This window comes from Sinohyriopsis cumingii, unplaced genomic scaffold (genome assembly GCF_028554795.1).
Source record: "Sinohyriopsis cumingii isolate HCF-2022 unplaced genomic scaffold, ASM2855479v2 utg002588l, whole genome shotgun sequence".
Classification (NCBI taxonomy): Eukaryota; Metazoa; Mollusca; class Bivalvia; order Unionida; family Unionidae; genus Sinohyriopsis; species Sinohyriopsis cumingii.
The window spans coordinates 105987-124816 of NW_028316249.1; the positions used below are offsets into that span (position 1 = coordinate 105987).

Sequence of the window (18830 nt, forward strand, 5' to 3'; positions counted from 1 at the left end):
TGGGGTCATCAACGGAGAAGTTCTTGGTGTGATCAATGTCTCCAAGTACTTTTCATTTCTTTGTGTCATCAACGGAGAAGTGACTGAACCTGAGGCTACCGGAGACGCGGTCACTGCCGTGGCAGGTCGTGGTTTGCGAGTGCAAGGTTGCGTCCTGGCCGAAGTGCCTCTCTTGTGACTAGTTTTCTGTGGGCTTTTCTTTTTCTGGGGACTTTTTCTCTGTTTCATTTTCTGGGGGCTTTCCTTTTTCCGGGGTGGTGACTGGTAAGAGGAGGGTCCAGCCACTGGAGAAGTTCTCCTTGGGGACCTGGTCTTTTTCTTCTTCTTGGAGCTTCGTTTGACTTTTTTCTTGGGGAGAACTTTGGGGGCATTAGGATCCCATCTTAAGAGAGAGCGAATGATGACCCCTCCTAGATTACCGCTTCCTCCAGGATTCAAAATGATTTGTTTTCTGGTCTGAGTGTCGATGCGGGGATCGGCCAGCTGTTTCGATCGAAAAAGCGTTTGGTTTGATGAGAAATCTGAATGATCCCTTGTTGTAATTGACGTGCTGTCACTGTGAACCATCTTAAGACTTCTTTGAGACTAGCTTCTAAGACATGAGCCCGTATTTGTGGATTCTCGACTAATGCCATACAAGGCACGAATCAATTTGACCTAAAGATGTGATTGAAGGGACGTCATGTTGACACTGTGTGAGACAGACGAAAAGTGTCTGAGGTTTTTATAGATTTTTTGGAAGTTAAGTCGAAGACGGAGACGTGCCCTCCGTCTTAGCACCAGTGGTGAAACAATTGGGTACGAAATCGCAAATCTTCGGGGGTCGTAGGTTTCAAATCGACGAGTAAATAGGCGTGTGGAGTTTGAGTGGCATCGTCGTACGCCTGAGTCAGCCAAGGCGTTCCTAATTGTTTGGCTAAGACTTGCACTTGCGATTTATCTCGAGGGCTTTTAAACAAGACCAGGTAATGCGCATTGAGACTGATGGTGAGATGGGCTTTACTTTTTTGAAACAAATTTTACGGTGATGCCCTGTGAGGGTAAACCAAAGTTTAATTTCTTCTTCGTCTTCTCCTAACATGTCGTCGAAAATGACCAAATGGGTTTGACGGGAGTCAGAGACGATGCCATCGTCTTCTTTAGGATTGCCTTCCACAAACACGATGGAATCGCCTTGACTTTCTCGCAAGAGGTTGTACGCCGATTGCCACTCTTTGTAACACCACACGATGCGTTGCGGAGGACGATCGATCAAATGATGTTTATGTTCTTTTGACGAATTCGGTTTTGCCTGAACCGCTAGGTCCAGCAATGAGCATGTTAAAAGGATGGCGAAGATACAAAACCTCCCAACTGGCACGATCTAAGTGTTCGTCGATGACTTTGACAGTGGAGGAAGAGGGAGCTGAGACAGCAGAAGTAGCCATAGTGTTAGGAATATCACTTGTGACACGAAAAACAAACAAGCCAAGAGTTTATATACTTTTTTCAGGACATGTTTATTGAATGTTTTAAACATGAATACGAAAGACAAAAATACATAAAAGCCAAATACTTAAGTACAACGATAAAAGGCACACGAAAACGATCAACGTGGAATAGAAACAAGTGTCTGTACAACACGTTTTGGGTAATGTTCTGACCAGTTCTATAGGGGGTAAGGTCACACAAGTGTCCTCCTTAAATGGTCTTTCAGGCATGTCCACGACAGTCCTGTCCTCCTGGGTGACGGGTTCTTCTGGCACTGTCACTAACACAGATTGAAAAGTAACTTGTTTTTATGAACAACTCTCGTGCATACTGGTTCACTTCTTGGGTCCAAGCCTCAAAATCCCATTCTTTCCAGGCACGGACATCTGTCCAATTGGGGTGTAAGTCACAAGCTACACACACATCGTCATGCACGTCTTGGGTAGCTAAAAGTTGACGAATCTTTTTTTCCCGTAGAGGTCGAGAACTATCCAGATGAAAACGCAAGGCTTTGAGCAAAAGGATTCTTTCGTGACCATTTAAGTCCATTGGGGTGGTAAGTACTTATCGTAGAGTCCACAAGGAATCGGCTGGTAAACGAAATCCCAAAAAACAAGTCATTAAGACACACAACACTTGTCGACCCAAATTCAATGGATACAGTTCTTGTAATAATTGATTGTAATGATCCACGGTTTGAATATGGTCACTGAGTTCCTTCCACGGAATCTGTTCAATTACATGTGATAAAAGTCGTGGCATGGCAGCCTGTTTTTATACTCTCTTTGTTTCGGAAACAATCCACGTACTTTCTACCCAGACATCTTCGTTCTCCAGTTGGAAATTTAAATGTTGCATACTGTAACCTACACTTCAGAGTTTGTTTAGAAGTTTCCTCTTCCTCTAAGTAGATTCCACGTAAAATATGTTGGTAATCCTTTAACTTGTCTTCCTCAATGCGTTGCACTAGGTGAATCTCGAAGTAACCAAAATGACGAACACATGGATCATCGGGGGCTTGGAAGTATTGAACAAGGTCTGACCACTGAAACAATTTCTGACGAATCAGTTCTCTTTGTTTCACTTTCCTCTTGTGAATTTCTCGGCACAAAAGTTCTACAGTTACCCATTAAGATTTCACTCTGGCAAGTCCCTGCCAATCTTCCTTGTAAATCTTCTCTTGCAGTTCTTTAGGTAATGATTCAATATCGTTTTTGAAATGAAGTTTAAATACTGGTCTCGGTGATGTCCAACATTTGACTCCTAGCCAATCTGGTTTCTTCAACGACATGGTAAGTACCTTCAACGCCTCGGTCCCACTAAGGGTAAGTAATGACAATTCGGTGACCAACAAGCATGTTCTAGGTAGGCCGAATCTTGTGGTTCCCAGTGTGTGAAGTGACACACCGCAACTGAAGCACTTGACTTTATCCCCTTCGCCCAAGTAGAAAAATCCGGCTCTGGCTAATTCTTCAGGGATCGGTCCTCCCAGATACTTAGGCCATTTTCCTTTGAACGATTGAAGACGATTTTCAAAGTCGCAGTATTCCGACAAACGCACAGGAAATTAATATTCGTCTTTCACAGGTTCGTTTCGATGAGGGTCGGGTGACATGGACAGAAGTTTGCTCAGGGCTGGATGACATCCGTAGGGAGGTAGACGTGAAGGTGGACATCCACATTTAAAACGAAACCCAGTAAAGTGTCCAAGAGGACGAACGGCATCGCTTTCGCATCCCTCAGGTTTGACACGCACAGCATCACTTTCCATGATAGGGGCAGCGATAACAAAGTTCCCATGATGCTTTACGGTATCGCTAAGGTCACAGAGTACAGCATCGTTCCCATCGCATTGTGCCTGTCTAAACTTGTTGTGTGTTTCTCTGAAAGTATTCATCTTGTTCGCTTGGTCTTGGTAGTCACAATGAACTATCGATCTTGCCTAGGGTTCTTTTTATATACAGACCAATACCAACATGTCCATATGGTAAGGTGAAATGATTGGGAAGTCGCACTCGCTTCTGATACACGATTTGATAGACTTTTTCCAAGGGTCGACTGACTATGTGGTGGGTGGGTAAATGTACAATCTTGTTGGGTTGATAGGTGGTCGCTTTAAAGTTTCCATCCTCTCCAGATTGCAAGGCTTCTTTCAATACCCCAAAGTTCACCTCTCGACTGGTGCGATAATTCAGAGTCAGTCCTTTCACTTTACAATTCGTGTGCAATTCTCCTTGTTTGTCCCGGTATTCGTAGCCTTAATTTTTTGGACCGCCAATGACGAAGCTTTGAATCTTGTCGTCGGGGTGCTCGTCTGTCCAGGCTCCTAAACGGTCTCCTTCGATGTCAGGGTGCTGTTGACCCGGGTGATCGATGTAAATGCAACTGTCCGTGTCAAAGTACAGGACGCGTTCCCCTAACAGTTCTAAAGCTTCGTACAATTTTAAGCGAGCATGAGCTGTCACGTAAGCCGCAATGATGACATTTCCAAAAGGGTCGTCTTGTACAAAGTCCAGATCTTCTTCGTAATTGACTAAGATCAAATCCTCTCGAACGACGTCCACGTGTTTCATAAATTTGGTTTTGTCGTGAATCATCTGAAAGTAGCGGGAAGGTTCGGTCAAATACTCCGTCTTGGGTAAACACGGTCGTTGTGCCATTTTACCGCACAAGCAATTTAACATCACTTTAGCAAACGATCGCCTGCCTTCGTTGTTCTCGATGTGATCTAAAGTGATGCCTTCTTGTGCCCAGTATTTCTCTTTGAATTTTATTTGGTCTTCGGGAGTGTGACACCACTGGCTTCTTGCTTCAGTTTCAAAAAGGCATCCACTTAGTCTGCGAAAATACCTTTCTGCGTGGGGTCACCCTTGTGGTATTGTTGTGTCTTGGGAAAGTGGCAAATTTCGTGCACTTCTAACAGTTGGTATCCCATGTCCAGAGCTTTGAACAATTCTACGCTGACCCACGTCCCCGTCAAGGCCAGTTCTTCCTGGGTGTGCTGACAATGTTGATCTTGGTTGCACGTTTCGGCACAAGTACGGCACAAAGGAAACATCAGTTTGCCTTGGCAATGGTGAGGTAACACGGGATGGTATAGGTTCACGGGAGGCAAAACTTTGCACTTGATCATGCCTTCGTATTGTCGAATGTTTTTCTGGTCGATGTGTTCGGTGAACAATTGTGGGTGCCCTGCAGGAAAGCGACAATATTTGCACACGTAGGGATAGAGCGAACACACGTCCAAGTATTTATTTCTTCTCCTTTCTCTTCGTCGGCTTGGTACAGCAAACAGGTGGCATTGGTCCTTCCTCCGTTCAAACTATCCCTCGGGTTCAGGGGGGCCATGAACTGGTAACTTTCCACGAGGCGTTTAAACTCGGGATCGGCTTTCAAGCGGTGATCGTACTCGTGTTCCCACATTTCCACCACTTGGCATCCTTCCTGTTCTATCTTTAGGCGTCGCTGACAAGTGGCCTGGTACAAGTCTTCCATGGTTCGTTGTAAAAACTGATTTTTAGTGCCGCGGTCAGGGTAGCAGACGGGGCATCCGTGAAATAAGCAACCGTTAAACTCGTACACGATCTTGGGGTTTTCTAAGTCCCAGCCATCGACCGAGTGCGTTCCGATGGTCTTTTCGCCCCATCCGTTGCGGGCATGCTGAATCCATTTGTCTTCCTTGTCGCACAAGTAACGTAATCAGCGTAAGGCTTTGACCGATTATTGACGTTTGACATAGTTGGTCGTTTGAGGACTGATGACAGCCACGGTGTTTTCAGGCATGAATCGTTGCCTGTACACTAAGGAACACGCTTTGGCAATGGTGCAAGCTTCTTTCAAAGGATCGACCCCTCCGTGTCCCATGAACAGTTCTCGAAATTTTCCACAGCATCGCCGTAAAATGTCCACGTCGGAACGACAATACTTTAGCATTTCTTCCTGAAAGTCGAAAGGGTCGGAGGCATGAGGCTCTTACCAAGCGTAGAAAGTGTCTCGTTGTTCGGTACGCATATTGTCTGGGTCGTAATAGTGAGCCTCAAGTAGAACTTCGTGTTGATTGGCTTCAGTATTGAAAAAGTGTTGAAAGTACCCTTTAGCCATTTATGTCATTCCAAACGTTTTAGGCATTCGACTCAAAGGCATGGCGAAGTAACTCATCGAATCTTTAAACTGCACTTGTCCCACTTGCATGAAAATGATTTTGGCTCCGTTCAAAGTGACTTTAGGACGCTCGGTACCATGTTCCGTATAGTATCTGAGAAGAAACTGTCCATCGTATCCGGAGAAATTGTGAACCATCACCGTGGCATGGCGATGACAATCTCCGTAACGTTCGATGTCCTCTTGGCTCCACGTCTTGTCGATGGGGTCTAAGACCCATCGGGCGAAATCGGCTAGCGTGTTCGGTCCCCGAAAGATTTTTTCACGCCCTCCAGGAATCTTGCTGCAGTGAAGGCAATGACTGAAGATAGGTTCTTGAATGCACTTCTCGAACGCTCGATGAGCCACGCAGAAATTAGGAATGTGAATGCCGGTTTCTTGCATGCATTCGAAATCGAAAAAAATGAAATTGCCTTTCTTCTTGTGTCCATCCTCTTTCTCTGGTTGGGGTTGGTATTTTTGCACGTAGCATTGGTGTTCCAAGTCCACGATGCGGTGACAAATGTGACATTTTTTCTTTCCTGAACATACGTGTGCCTTGGTATTATTGGTACGTATGCCTTGTCCACACGCGGGGCACAATCTCAGCAGTTGACAAGCGCATTTCTGCTGTGAACCTTGCGTCTTCAGATGTTGTTGGTAACAGGCAGGGCTGACAAACGTGCGCAGACAAGCTGGACAATGCACACGTTCTTGTCCTTCGCTCAGACAGGGTGGAGAGGCCAAACATGCTGAGCATTTTGATCCACAATGTTTGTGTTGCTCTCGATTATTATAACCATAGTCACATTTCTCACAGTAATAACTGTATCCCAGGAATCCAATGATAGTGATAATGGTATCGAAATGTTCATCGTGATGATAGAGGTGAATGTATTTTCCATCCTTAAAGTCTGTCCCTTGAAACAACAGAGGCCCACGCACTTCTTGAGGGTGCACTTTCAAGGTGTATCGTGGAGCTAGGACATCTTGCAATTTTTGGATCTCAGGAATGCCACAGGGTGTGTCTTTGGACAGGCCGGCTTGTTGTAACAGGAGTTCTGCTTCATTTCGTTGTTTGGCTCGGTCCGATTGTTGAATAGTTTTCCAGGTTCTTTTCTATTCTACCGTGTCGTTCTTGTTAGCATAGGTTCGTTCCACCACGATGGCACGGGCTAAGCACATCTGGTCTTGAGAATTGTGAATTTGGACGAGGCTACGCTTAATGCTGCGAAGACCGTTCACCAATAACGCCTTTTTGCGTTGCCCGGTCCCTTGAGGAGGAGAGACGTGGGTCATGTCCAGTGTGGCTTTTCCATCGGTGATGTCAAACTGGTCATTAGATTGTTGTACGTGTTGAATCTTGTCCATGACTTTGGAAGTGGTCAATTCTGCAGGGCTGCTAAACTCGATCCAAACAGGAGATTTCAAACCGTCGTGTTGTATGGAAAGTGTCAAGCGATCGTCTTCTTTGGGTTGACATTGTCGCTTGAGTGTGGTGAGCAAAGAATCCCACATTTCGGTGATGAACCCTTCTGCTTTCTCCAACGGTACTTCGGACTTGAAATCTTTAAACTTCACGGTGTATTTGTAAGCCGTAGTTCTAAATTTTCTCGAGGGACGCTTTTCCGTCTCTTGAATGGAATTGTACTTTTCAGGGTTGACTAAGGGTGGTGAACTTTGTTTAGAGGGTTTGGATTCTGGTATTTCTGCCCTTTATGTTAATATACCCTTAATATTAACATATTCACTCATGTCCTCTTTAAAATCACTGGCATGAATTTGTGCCAAGACTTCAGCCTTGGTACGAGGCGATTCATCACGTTTCTGCCTCTTACTTTCTTCTTCTTTCTTGTCAAATGAATTGGATCGTTTCATCTTGATAGCAAAAAGTCAAATGACTAAAATTTAAACACCATGGACGAATTTATAGTCATAGCAGACCAGCGTATATACAGGGTATGTGCCTTGTCCTTTCACTATTCATTTCACTCTCAAACCGAGAACAACGATGGAAGAGACTACACAAATCGAACGTTTCATCAGAGCGTTGCGAGGGGTTATTAGAAAATTTTCTTCAGACCAGTCGTCCGACTACTCACCTTCCTTTCGAGATAAAAGCCAAGATACTTGCTATATCTGTCAGAAGAAAGGGCATTGGTCTTCAGAGTGTCTAGACCGTCAAAAAAGTAAAAAAAGGGGTTAGAAGAGACAAAAGTCAAGATACCTGTTATCATTGTCAAGAAAAAAGATATTGTTCTCCAGATTGCCCAAAAAAGAAACAAGAGGAGTCAGAAGAAGAGAGGGATTCTTCAGAGGAAGAAGAAGAGGAAGAAGAAGAAGAGGAAGAAAGCAGAGAGGTAAAGAAAAAGAAACAGGAGAAGAAAAGAAGAAGGGAAGAAAGTGAGGAGGAAGAGGAGGAAAAGACTGTGGCTGTGAAGAAATTTAAAAAACAGAGAGAGTAAACAATGAGACAGAAGAAGTGTATGAACTTTTTAAAGTGCTCTGTTGTGAATTGTGAATTGAATTGTAAATATTTATAAAAGAATAAATTAATTATAAAAGGTAAGTGTCTTTGGGTTTTGATTTTAAAATAAGAACCTACACTCACGCACACTCACACACAGACACGTACTATTCGGTAAAATGGTTTTTTTTTAGTTACTGACAGTTGAAAGTCTATCTCTTTTCGAGAGACGTGGGTGGCCCTGAAAAGGACCTTTTTTGGTGTAGGGGTGAGTTTAAACAATCAATCTTAACTGTCTTAAGCCTTTGCCACGGCCAAGGCCTACTTCTGGACTGCGTACTGTTGATGATGATGATGATGATGATTTGGTTGAAATCACTAAGGGTGGTACGGTAGGCTTAGTCACAGGGCTGGAGTGTTTAGCTCGGGAAGGTCTTATTCTCTTCGGTCGTAATAAAGAAGTCTGATACATTTGTTTCAGACTTCTTAACTCCGCTAAAATGTCTAACAGTACCGTGACCGTTTGATTTTGACACCCTTGTTTCTTTGCTGCTGCTTCTTCTTCTTGTTTTTTTTTTGTTACCTCTTCTTCTTGCTGCTGTTGCTGTAGAAGGAAAGTTTGTTCCGCTTCCTTTTGCTGTTGTATAAATTTCTCCAATTCTTCTTTCTGTCTCTGTCTAAACTTTTCCACGTGCGGTAATGAAGGAGAATGTGACGAAGGTTCAGAAACAAATTCTTGCGAGGTAAGAAAATCCACAAAATCCCAGTTCACCTCTTCTGAAAGTAAGTCCGGGTTCCCTTGGGTAGTCTCCACCGTCGGTGCACCCCAATTGATCGTTTTCTGAGTTTCCTTCATGTTGAAAAACTGTCGCATAGATTGACTGCGCACAGGCGCTAGCGAATCTATATAGACTACGTGACGTCACAGACTGCTCTCTTCGGATTGGACGTGGGCTGACTGAATTTTGTAACGCGTGTTTGGATTGGTCAACGAACTCAATCTGTTTCAATCCTTCCTCCCCCTATAAATAAGTGCAGTTCACTTCATTCCTTCACCTGTTACTTGGCACCCCAAGATGTGGACCGACGTACAATCTTCAACGCTTGTGTCTTCGATGATGTTCCGGACGGACATACCAATGTATGTCCGATCCAACTGGACAGTTATCCACAGGACAGACACCAGCCTGTGGATGCGAAGAATCTATGTCGAGCGTCAAGGATGCCTCAAAAGAGTCTTAATCTATGGCCCTGCAGTCAGGCGCAGCCTAAGGACAAGAAGAAGACCAATGCGGTGCCCTTTATGTTAATATACCCTTAATATTAACATAAACCCAAAGGCCCTTTTCAGGGCCTCTTCATAGGTCTCGAAAAGAGATTGACTTTCAATTGCCTACCCCTTTTTTATTTTTTAATTTTTTTATTTTAAAAAATTTAAAAAATAGAGACCCCTCCCTGTTTCCATAGACCCATCAGGTCGGGACATTATTAAAATAGGGTCCCGACCCTGTTCCATTTCCCCTTGACGCTCAACAGGCCCAAGATTGTTCTTTTTTTTTTGCCTATGTTAAATTCCCTTGAGGCTCAACAGGCCCACGATTTTTTCCCATGTTAATTTTCCATTGACGCTATATCCCCCCAGGGGTTTCCGTACTGTTAAATTTCCCATTGACGCTATATTCCCCCAGGGGTTTCCGTAATGTTAAATTTCCCATTGACGCTATATCCCCCCAGGGTGTTTTTTAATGCTAAGTCCCACTGACGCTATATCGCCCCACTTAACTACTAATGTGTTAATCAGTCAACAGTAAAATTGTACGTGTCAGCCTTCCTCAATGAAACAGGTATCTAAACTAACAACTCGTTTATAAGCACTGACAAAGCCTAATATTTGTCCAATTCCACAGCAGGCATGCAATGCTAAACTAAAGGCAAAAGGAAATAATTAGTAATGATTTATTAATAGGTTTTCGGGTATGCATTTTCTAAACAAAATCCATTTTTGACAATATTGAATAATAGGCTATTTAAAACGATACAAAACTGATATTCAAATCAAAGTGTCAGTTGCCAAATGCTGTATATGTCTTCACTAAAAATTCAATACAAAATATTGATGGCAACAACAGCTTGATGCATACAATTTCTTAACTCAATATCACTGAGGTTTCAGGAAGGGCTAGGTTAAGGTTTGTTTTCTGTGAACCAAAGGAGAAATTGTGTATGCGCATTCTTGTGGTTGTTGTTGTTCTTGCTGTTGTTTTTCGATTACTTCGTCAAAATTGTCTTTTTTATAATATTTTATTTGTGATAAGATTGTTTTAAATATACATTATGTTGCTCACCGTGATAACGTATGCTCAATTTAACGTTTACAACTCAATTTGTTGGTTGCATGTCGATATGTGAATGTATGCAACTTTAACTGAAATGGAGCTATTTGTTGTCATTAATAGAACAAATGCCATTACTCAATTCAATTTGTGTTCATTTTATAAATCATTTATATTTTACATAAACCTTGCGCAATTTTAATAAAATCATTTTTGACGCTTATATTTTGTGGTAAATTTTGGTTTTTTATTGCAGTAACATTCCTTCATGTATAACATAACTGTAAATAATTTTTGTGAATATACATGTGGTGGCTTGTTCACTTTTAATTTTAATCACATCTGAAGACTGGATTATAATAAATATGCAAGTTTTAAAAGTAACGTTATTCTTTGATAAATTGTATTATTATTATTATTAGTGATGCTGTTGTTAGGTGCTTTATTCGATGATATTTTTTTAACATCTTGCTGAGAATAGATCAGTAAATAATATGGAACGAATTATAACTGATCCCACAATAGTAACGTTTGATACAGCGACTCCTTTGATCCTATAGCCGTTACAAATAGTCTAGACATTTTTTAGGTTGATATCATCCATGTCATTGCACTATTAAGTGGCCAGTTTTAGAAAGTGTTATCCAATGCCCAACCACAATTACCTCTTTAATATACGCAATAACATATCTTGAACTTCTTGTGTACATGAGTCCCTGTTTCTCTGTTATACTGGTTTATTTCCACTTCCCTTTGATATCTCTACATGTTACTTCAACGCACAGAGTACAGATTAGATGTATGCGTCTGTTTCGCAATGTTTACAAATGATCTCAATGATGCCCGACATTTCACTTCTACTCTTTATTGCAAACACGTGACAATATCAAGTAACTCTTTCAACGTACTTACACGAACAATTGCTAATGTGCAGGTGGGATACATAACGCAGTATTTGCATGGCGTTCTCGAAAAACAAGATGGAAGAATAAGTATCATGTTGAAAATAATACTATCACGACCAAAAATATGTTACTTCCAAAGTTATTTGGGCGCAGTCCATAAATAATGCATGCATTCACTTTGTTGTAAATATTGCAGACTGCCTTCCACATTAAGACCTGTGTGTAATGTAGGTCATACAGCTAAATGATCGTATTGCAAAACAAGAATATAACCGGGGGGTGGGGGTGTTTTATTGCACGGGTGCATAACCTTTTTCGGCCAAGGGCCAGAATGCACTTTCTAAGACCACTCCAAGGCTGCAAACACGACGCTACATGTTCTATACAATAGAGACTCGGTAAACGAAATCAACATTAATAAATGTTGTAATGCTCGACATGAGTGTTTTATATAATTTTATTTTTAGTAGCCATGTGGATTTCTAATCTCGTTAATATAATTATTGTTCACTGGCCAGATTTCTGTGCTGTTGTAATATGTCCTGAGGGCCGGACAGAACACGTTCGCATGCTGGATCCGGCCCGCGGGCCAGGGGTTGTGCACCCCTGCTTATTGTGATGTTTTGCACCATAGTCTATAGTCTATATATGGCGACCGGATTAGTGTGTGTGTGTGTGTGTGTGTGTGTGTGTGTGATTTTTAACGTAGCTTTAACAATTTTTCAGCCATATCGCTACGATGTCTGTAGTGTGGCAGTTTCTAGTGATGTCTAGCCCTGGGGTATCATACGGCAGACACGTAGCATGATGCCCCACGCATTCACATTATCCTGACACCAGACCGACCAGTCCTAACACTGACGTCTTAATGCTGAGCACCTAACGAGGCAGCTGCTAATACCATTTTTGTAAGTCTTTGAACCCACGACCTCCCGCTTCCAAGGCGGACACTCTAACCACTAGGCCACCGGGGCGGTCTGATAGCGATAGAATAAAAAAAGAACAACCGATATACGGGGAGCTACTGGCGAGCTTTCTCATATAACTATATTGAACGAATCTAGCCCCGAAACCACACGGACAGATGTGAGATGAATGAGGGATCCTAAAAGGTGAGCCCCTAAGACCACTCGTCCCACTTTCCCCGGACCTTTGCTCTCATATGTTTTAGATGTTAGCACTGTTGGGAATTGGTTTGTGTAAATTTTTATTTAAACAGAAGTGCTCATTCGTGATGGTAGAAACAGAAAGTTGAATTAAATGGTACCCCAGAAAATAAATAAATTCTTCTGATCACATTGTTGATCTCATTTGATCCATCTTTCGGCATGTTTGTCATCAAGGTTTTATCCATCATAAATTATTCAACCCCCTACAATTTCAATTTGAACTGAGAGACGTCAACTTCAGTTTTGTTTCGTGACGTTAAAACAATTAATAGGCGCTGAACACTGATGAAAATATGCGCAGTTTTATAAATGCAAAACGACTTCGACACTCTACTTTTTATTCGCTGGCAAATAATATTCCCCCCTAGCGGGTCCTGAGGAACACAAGTATATATATATATATATATATATATATATATATATATATATATATATATATATATATATATATATATATATATATATATATATATATATATATATATTCACAGAGAGAGAGATAAATATATAGATAGGTAGTTAGATAGATAACTAGATAGATAGATACGGACAGACATATAGACAAAACAGTCGGTGCGGATAAGTACTTTATCACATCTTATTATTGGGTGAGTAGTCTGGGATTTTCTTAACGACCCGGATATCTTTTTAAAGCATTATAATGTTGTTGGGTTTTTTCAGCTAATATGATGGATATATTTAGTTACTATATTCTATAAATTGGAGCAGCATTATTTATTTCAAGCAATTTGTTTGCAAGAGTTTTGTTTCTCTTCATAAAAAATATAATACACATGTATCTACGCTGGTGCAACGCGTACTTAAGCTCCTTAGGAACAAATATACTTTCTGAGGGCAATACAACTTAAATTACTTCAATCTCATGCATTTAATTGGTTCTTGTACTTTCTGTCATCTGACTCTTTTAAAGTTCAGCGCCCATGAATAATATTAGAGTCGAGCGATATTCACGTCGGGAATTCTATCATTTCTGAAATCAATAAATGTTTGTTTCAATGTCTATATATTCATCAAAGATTGACATTAACAGAATCAGAGGAATTAATTTAACTGGACTGGAAAGAGAGCGTCTAACTGAGTAAAATTTCTTGTCCTGTCCTTTTTATAAAGATTTCACCATTAACACGATGGTTGAAACTGGATCTCGTTCACGACAGTGGCAAAGCCAGTCAAATACATAGGGATTAATATGGCGGACTGACGCGTCTACCAGAACCAACATATGAGTACCTGTGTGGGTTTATATGTTCATGCTATATGACGTATGATATTTTCCTTAACAATGATTGAAACTGTTGTTGTTTCTTGCAATCGGTTATCTGTATTAATTGCCCTATCAAAAGTACATAAACATGGTAAAGTCCGTTATTTCATTCGCGTGCAACGTATACAATTAAGCTAAGCTAATTCTGTCATGTTGGACCCTGTAGGCTTATAACGGTATGCCAAACTGCATAAAAAACATTAATGACTCAAGACAACTTTAAGTTTGATATTTCCTTAGATAAGTAATAAATGACAATGTTTCGGCTGGTATGAAGACACAAATAGAAATGACTTACCTCTCATATATTTAGAAAATTACGTACGCATACGTGTATATTTGAAAAAGTATGACTCTTGTGCAAATTATGGGGAGGCGGAGCTACAAGAGTAATATAACGACCCATTGGAGTGTCAAGGTTATTATCGATATTAAATTACAGGTACTTGACTCGAGCAGACTTTAAAAAAAAAAATTCCTGATTGGAAACAAACACAGATCGAGTGACAAAATTTCGTCAGATTACCCCCATTACCCATTTTGACATAGGACCATGTCTATCATACAAGTATGATGGACAGAGTCCTTTGTCAGAACCGGTTACCTGGTTAATCTGAGGAATGTTTTCATTGGGTATGGTTTTCTCCCTTCAGGTGATTTCTTTTTTCTTTGAATATTGGAGCAACTGTGTATTATATAGGGTAAAAACATCAAGGGTACAAGGGGAGTTAACATCAAAATGTATAGAGTCAACATGTAATGTGTTGTAGAAATATAGGTTTCACATGCCGAGTCTGTCAGGTAGAAAGGTAAAAGTGTAAAAGGTTAGGTCGGTAGCGGGTATAGGTGGACTCGCACAGAAATGAACGATTCTCACTAAACTTTGCTACGTACGTGACAGGCAGTAAGTTTTATTTTCAGACAGTTTTAAGTCGGTCAGTGTGGCAATGTTAAGTAGGGCACCTACTTCATTCGTCTGATTTCTGAAGACCAGTGTTATTTTGCTACATTGTTGAATAGATCTTACAGACAGTAAGTTAACAAAAAACATATTAATCTTTTTTTATCTCAGTCTTTTGTGATTTTCCATGAGACTGGCAACAATTTGCATTTATCATCGTTGAAGTAAGTAAAGCCATCATAGATTGGTAAACACTATGGATAATGTAGGTGAATTCACTTTCGACTATTTATATTGTATACCCCAGGCGCAGAATGTTTAATTTAAAGTCCCAACTTTAAGGTGTGTGTGTGTGGGGGGGGGTGTGATCCATAAAACCGTCAGAACAAAGGTCATCCCAAACAAAAATCGAACTCTAACTCTTGGAGAATATTTTCACATTCAAACCACTGTCAAAAGGTGATTTTTTTTAAAAATCTCGCGTATCAACTCAAACCAACACTGAGATCAGGTTTAACTAAAAGACTCTATTATGTCCGTAATAAATTTAACATTGTTATCCTCTGCAGCGATTTCAAACTTGAACTGTTTAAATTTCACCATGTAAGTGTAAGCGGGCCTTCTAAATTGTTTGGAAGTCGTTTTGTGAGTTGTTTGAATACGCAGTTATTTCTCAAAGCTTAATAAATATTTTAATTGTTTGGGACGAACAATGCTCCCACAGTCTTACGGAGAACACTCTCTCTCTCTCTCTCTCTCTCTCTCACACACACACACACACACACACACATTTACCCTCACATAGTTGTTTTCCTTTATTTCAAACCAGTTTTCCTTTATATCAGACGAGTCCTCCCTTCCTTTATATAGAGAATAGCTGACAAGCTATCTGAACCACCAACATTCTCTTTGAATAAAATGTAACATCATAATCAGAAATCTTAATTTTAGTTACCTAAATTTTGTCAAAACACTCCGCGCCTAGGGCGCAATTATTTATTCATCGGAGGATACATTGTAACTAATGAACTGACCGACCTTTACCAAAGCTCATCGTGTTTATCAAACTGCGATGGCTTTTCTTAACTTTGCAATAAAAAACTGATAAATGACAACATTTGCCAATCCTAGAAAAAAATGGCGGACTGAAAAGGTTGCAAAATGTTACTGTATATATACTGTCTGTAATATATATATATATATATATATATATATATATATATATATATATATATATATATATATATATATATATATATATATATATATAATTTTGTAGTGGGTACATTCAATACAGTCAATGTTGTATAAGCATACGTCACATCGTAAGCCGAAGTCATATCATTCATTCGACAACGTAGCAAAATAATTTGGGTCTTCAGAAATCTGACGTGTGAAATATGTGCCAACATGTTACGCTGTACATTTTTCTAACCACACATAATCTGCATGTAGCTCAAGCAACCTTGGCTTAAGTTACAAAGCAAACGGAATAGCAGCCTGGAACCCCCTCCTGGACTGTGTTTTCGTCCATGGCAATGTGTAGCTAGTAAAAGGACAGACAACTCAATGTTGGAGTATGTAGAACGGAAAACTATTGCATAAAACTGAACACTGCAACGAAATCTATCAAGTTCAACTTAGCAAGTGAAGCACCATAAAAAATGGCAGCATCGAGGAAAGAACTGAAGAACCCAGCAAAATGTTTCCAAATACGGAGAATTGAAACTAGCGAGGGAAACTTCACTGAATGTGCTTGCAAAGATGGAACACAAGAGCTAGACATGTCGGATATACCAAGAGATAGAATACCTGGAACAGCAGAGGAGTAGTGAATGGGGATGGTATAGGGTCTATGGGACTTATCATTAAAAATACCCTTGGGAACATATAGGGTCTATGTAAATTTAACATGGAGAAAAATCGTGGGAACATATAGGGTCTATGGGAATTAACATGGCCAAAAACCCTGGGACAATATAGGGTCTATGGGAATTAACATGGCCAAAAACCCTGGGACAATATAGGGTCTATGTAAATTTAACATGGCCAAAAAACTCCTGGGACTGTATAGGGTCTATGTAAAATTGAAATAGGGAGGGTCTCTATTTTTTTAAAAAAAAAAAAAAAAATAAAATAAAATAAAAAATGGGGTAGGCAATGGAAAGGCTATCTCTTTTCGAGAAATATGGGGGCCCTGAAAAGGGCCTTTGGGTTTTCTTCTTCTGCTTCTAATTTCTTCTTTTCCTCCACCAACTTCTTATTTTATCTCCAACACTCTTTCTCTTCTTTTCTTTCTTTTTTTTCTCCTCCTCTTCTTCTTTCTTCTCTTCCTCCTCTTCTTCTTTCTTCCTCTTCTCATTTTCTTCTTCTTTTTCAATTTTTTCGTTCCATTTGCGTATTCTTATTCTTTCCTCTTCATCCTCCTTCTCCTCCTTTATCTCTTTCATGACACCACTAATCTTGTCCTTTGCTTTTCTTAAGTTATTAATTTCCATCTTTACACGATGGGGACTATAGGAATAATGGTCTTCAACGAGTCTTATTAGCATCTGTTCCATTATTCCTAAGTTGTCTAAAACGTCTTGCAAGGTTTGTATTTTGTCCATTTGGTTTGACGCCATCTTCTTTTTATTCTTTGCAGAATGGTTTGAACGACGAATACTGTGGGTTCTTATACTTAAAGCGCGTACGTGAAGGAAAACATTCCCCCTAAAAACATAAAATGGATCTTACCTAGATCATGACCAAACAACGCGCGGACGTGAAGGAAAACATCCCCCCTACTTTTTCATTTCATATAATATAACCCAAACTATACTCTCCACAATTGCTAAGAAACAATAAAGAAACCCATAATCTACTATTCGCACAAACATACCTTTACTCTTACAAACACAAACACACAAACACATACCCTCACATTTTTTTAAAAAAGAGGTAGTGTTTATATACACACTACTCTACCTACACACATTGGCAAATTAATAGTTATTTCTTTTCTAGAGTATTGGGTAGCCCTGAAAAGGGCTGTTGGTTTTTTTGAACTCCTGATGCACCTATCTAATGGTTGCACCTTCCTGGCCTGGCGCCACGCACGCATCTTCTTCCCCAGTCTTCTTTCACCTTTCTTCTGGGGAGCGCAGAGGGAGGATGATTCGCTTCAACACCCCAATCCTCTGTCTCGGGAATATTGAACGACATCCTCTCTTCTCTTTTCTTTTCCTCTTCTTCCCTCTCTCTTCTCTCCTCCTCTTCTTTCTTCATTCTTGCTTCTTCTACGATAGCCTCCGCTGATAGTTCGTTTACTATGCGCCTGGCATATTCCAGGTGCATCTGGAGTTCTAGCAGCTTCACAATCCTTGTATTCATTGTCTTGCTGTTAACAGGTCGACGATGGGCCCAACTGACGATTAGTTTTTAATTTATACTGAAAGCGCGGACGTGAAGGAAAACATCCCCCTAAAAACATAAAATTCGTCTTACCTAGATCATGACCAAAAACAACAACAACGCGCGGACCTAAAAGAAACACTCACTCACATTTTATGCTACCCATCACTATTTTAAAATTTTTTCATAAATCACTTCAATAGACTATCCACATACGCAAAGCAATCCAATCTAACCCCAAATATACACCTCAAACACCAAAAAAGACATCATTTTAATCTACTATCCACACCAACTTACGTGAGCTCTTACAAACACAAACACACAAACACATACCCTCACATTTTTTATAAAAGAGTTAGTGTTTATTTTCACACTACTCTACCTACTCACATTGGCAAATTAATAGTTATTTCTTTTCTAGAGTATTGGGTAGCCCTGAAAAGGGCTGGGTTTTTTTTGTTTGCTATGGCATTCTTTTTTAGTTTCTAAGAATGCGATGTCCTCTGAGGATAGACTTTCTGGCGATAGGTCTGCTTCTTCGGAAAGAGAAGAAGAACTCTTTGGTGTCGATACGGCAATCGACAAAGCCTCTGTCAGCTTCAGGTTGCTGCTGTTGTTCTTGTTGTTGCTGCTGTTGCTGCTGTCTCTGAAGTCTGTACTTCTCTGTCCATTCTTCTTTTTCCCTGTTCATTTCTTCTCTGAAGAGCTCTTCTATCAGGTCTTCAGTGATTTTTAACATTCTCACATTCTCTATTTCTTCTGGC

The 18830-nt window shown here is 40.4% G+C and overlaps 1 protein-coding gene across 4 annotated transcripts in view; it reads right to left on the reverse strand.

Annotated features, from left to right (window-relative positions):
* Window positions 1-18830, reverse strand: part of LOC149770160 (uncharacterized) — an 81467-nt gene that overhangs the window by 32434 nt on the left and 30203 nt on the right. Inside the window, exon 1 of one of the 4 annotated variants that reach the window (XM_089949302.1) lies at window positions 14068-14119. The exons of the other annotated variants lie outside the window; for them this stretch is intronic. The gene's annotated coding sequence lies outside the window, so the exon portion shown is untranslated. Of the gene's footprint in view, window positions 1-14067; window positions 14120-18830 lie in introns of those variants that run through there. 4 annotated transcript variants of the gene reach the window in all.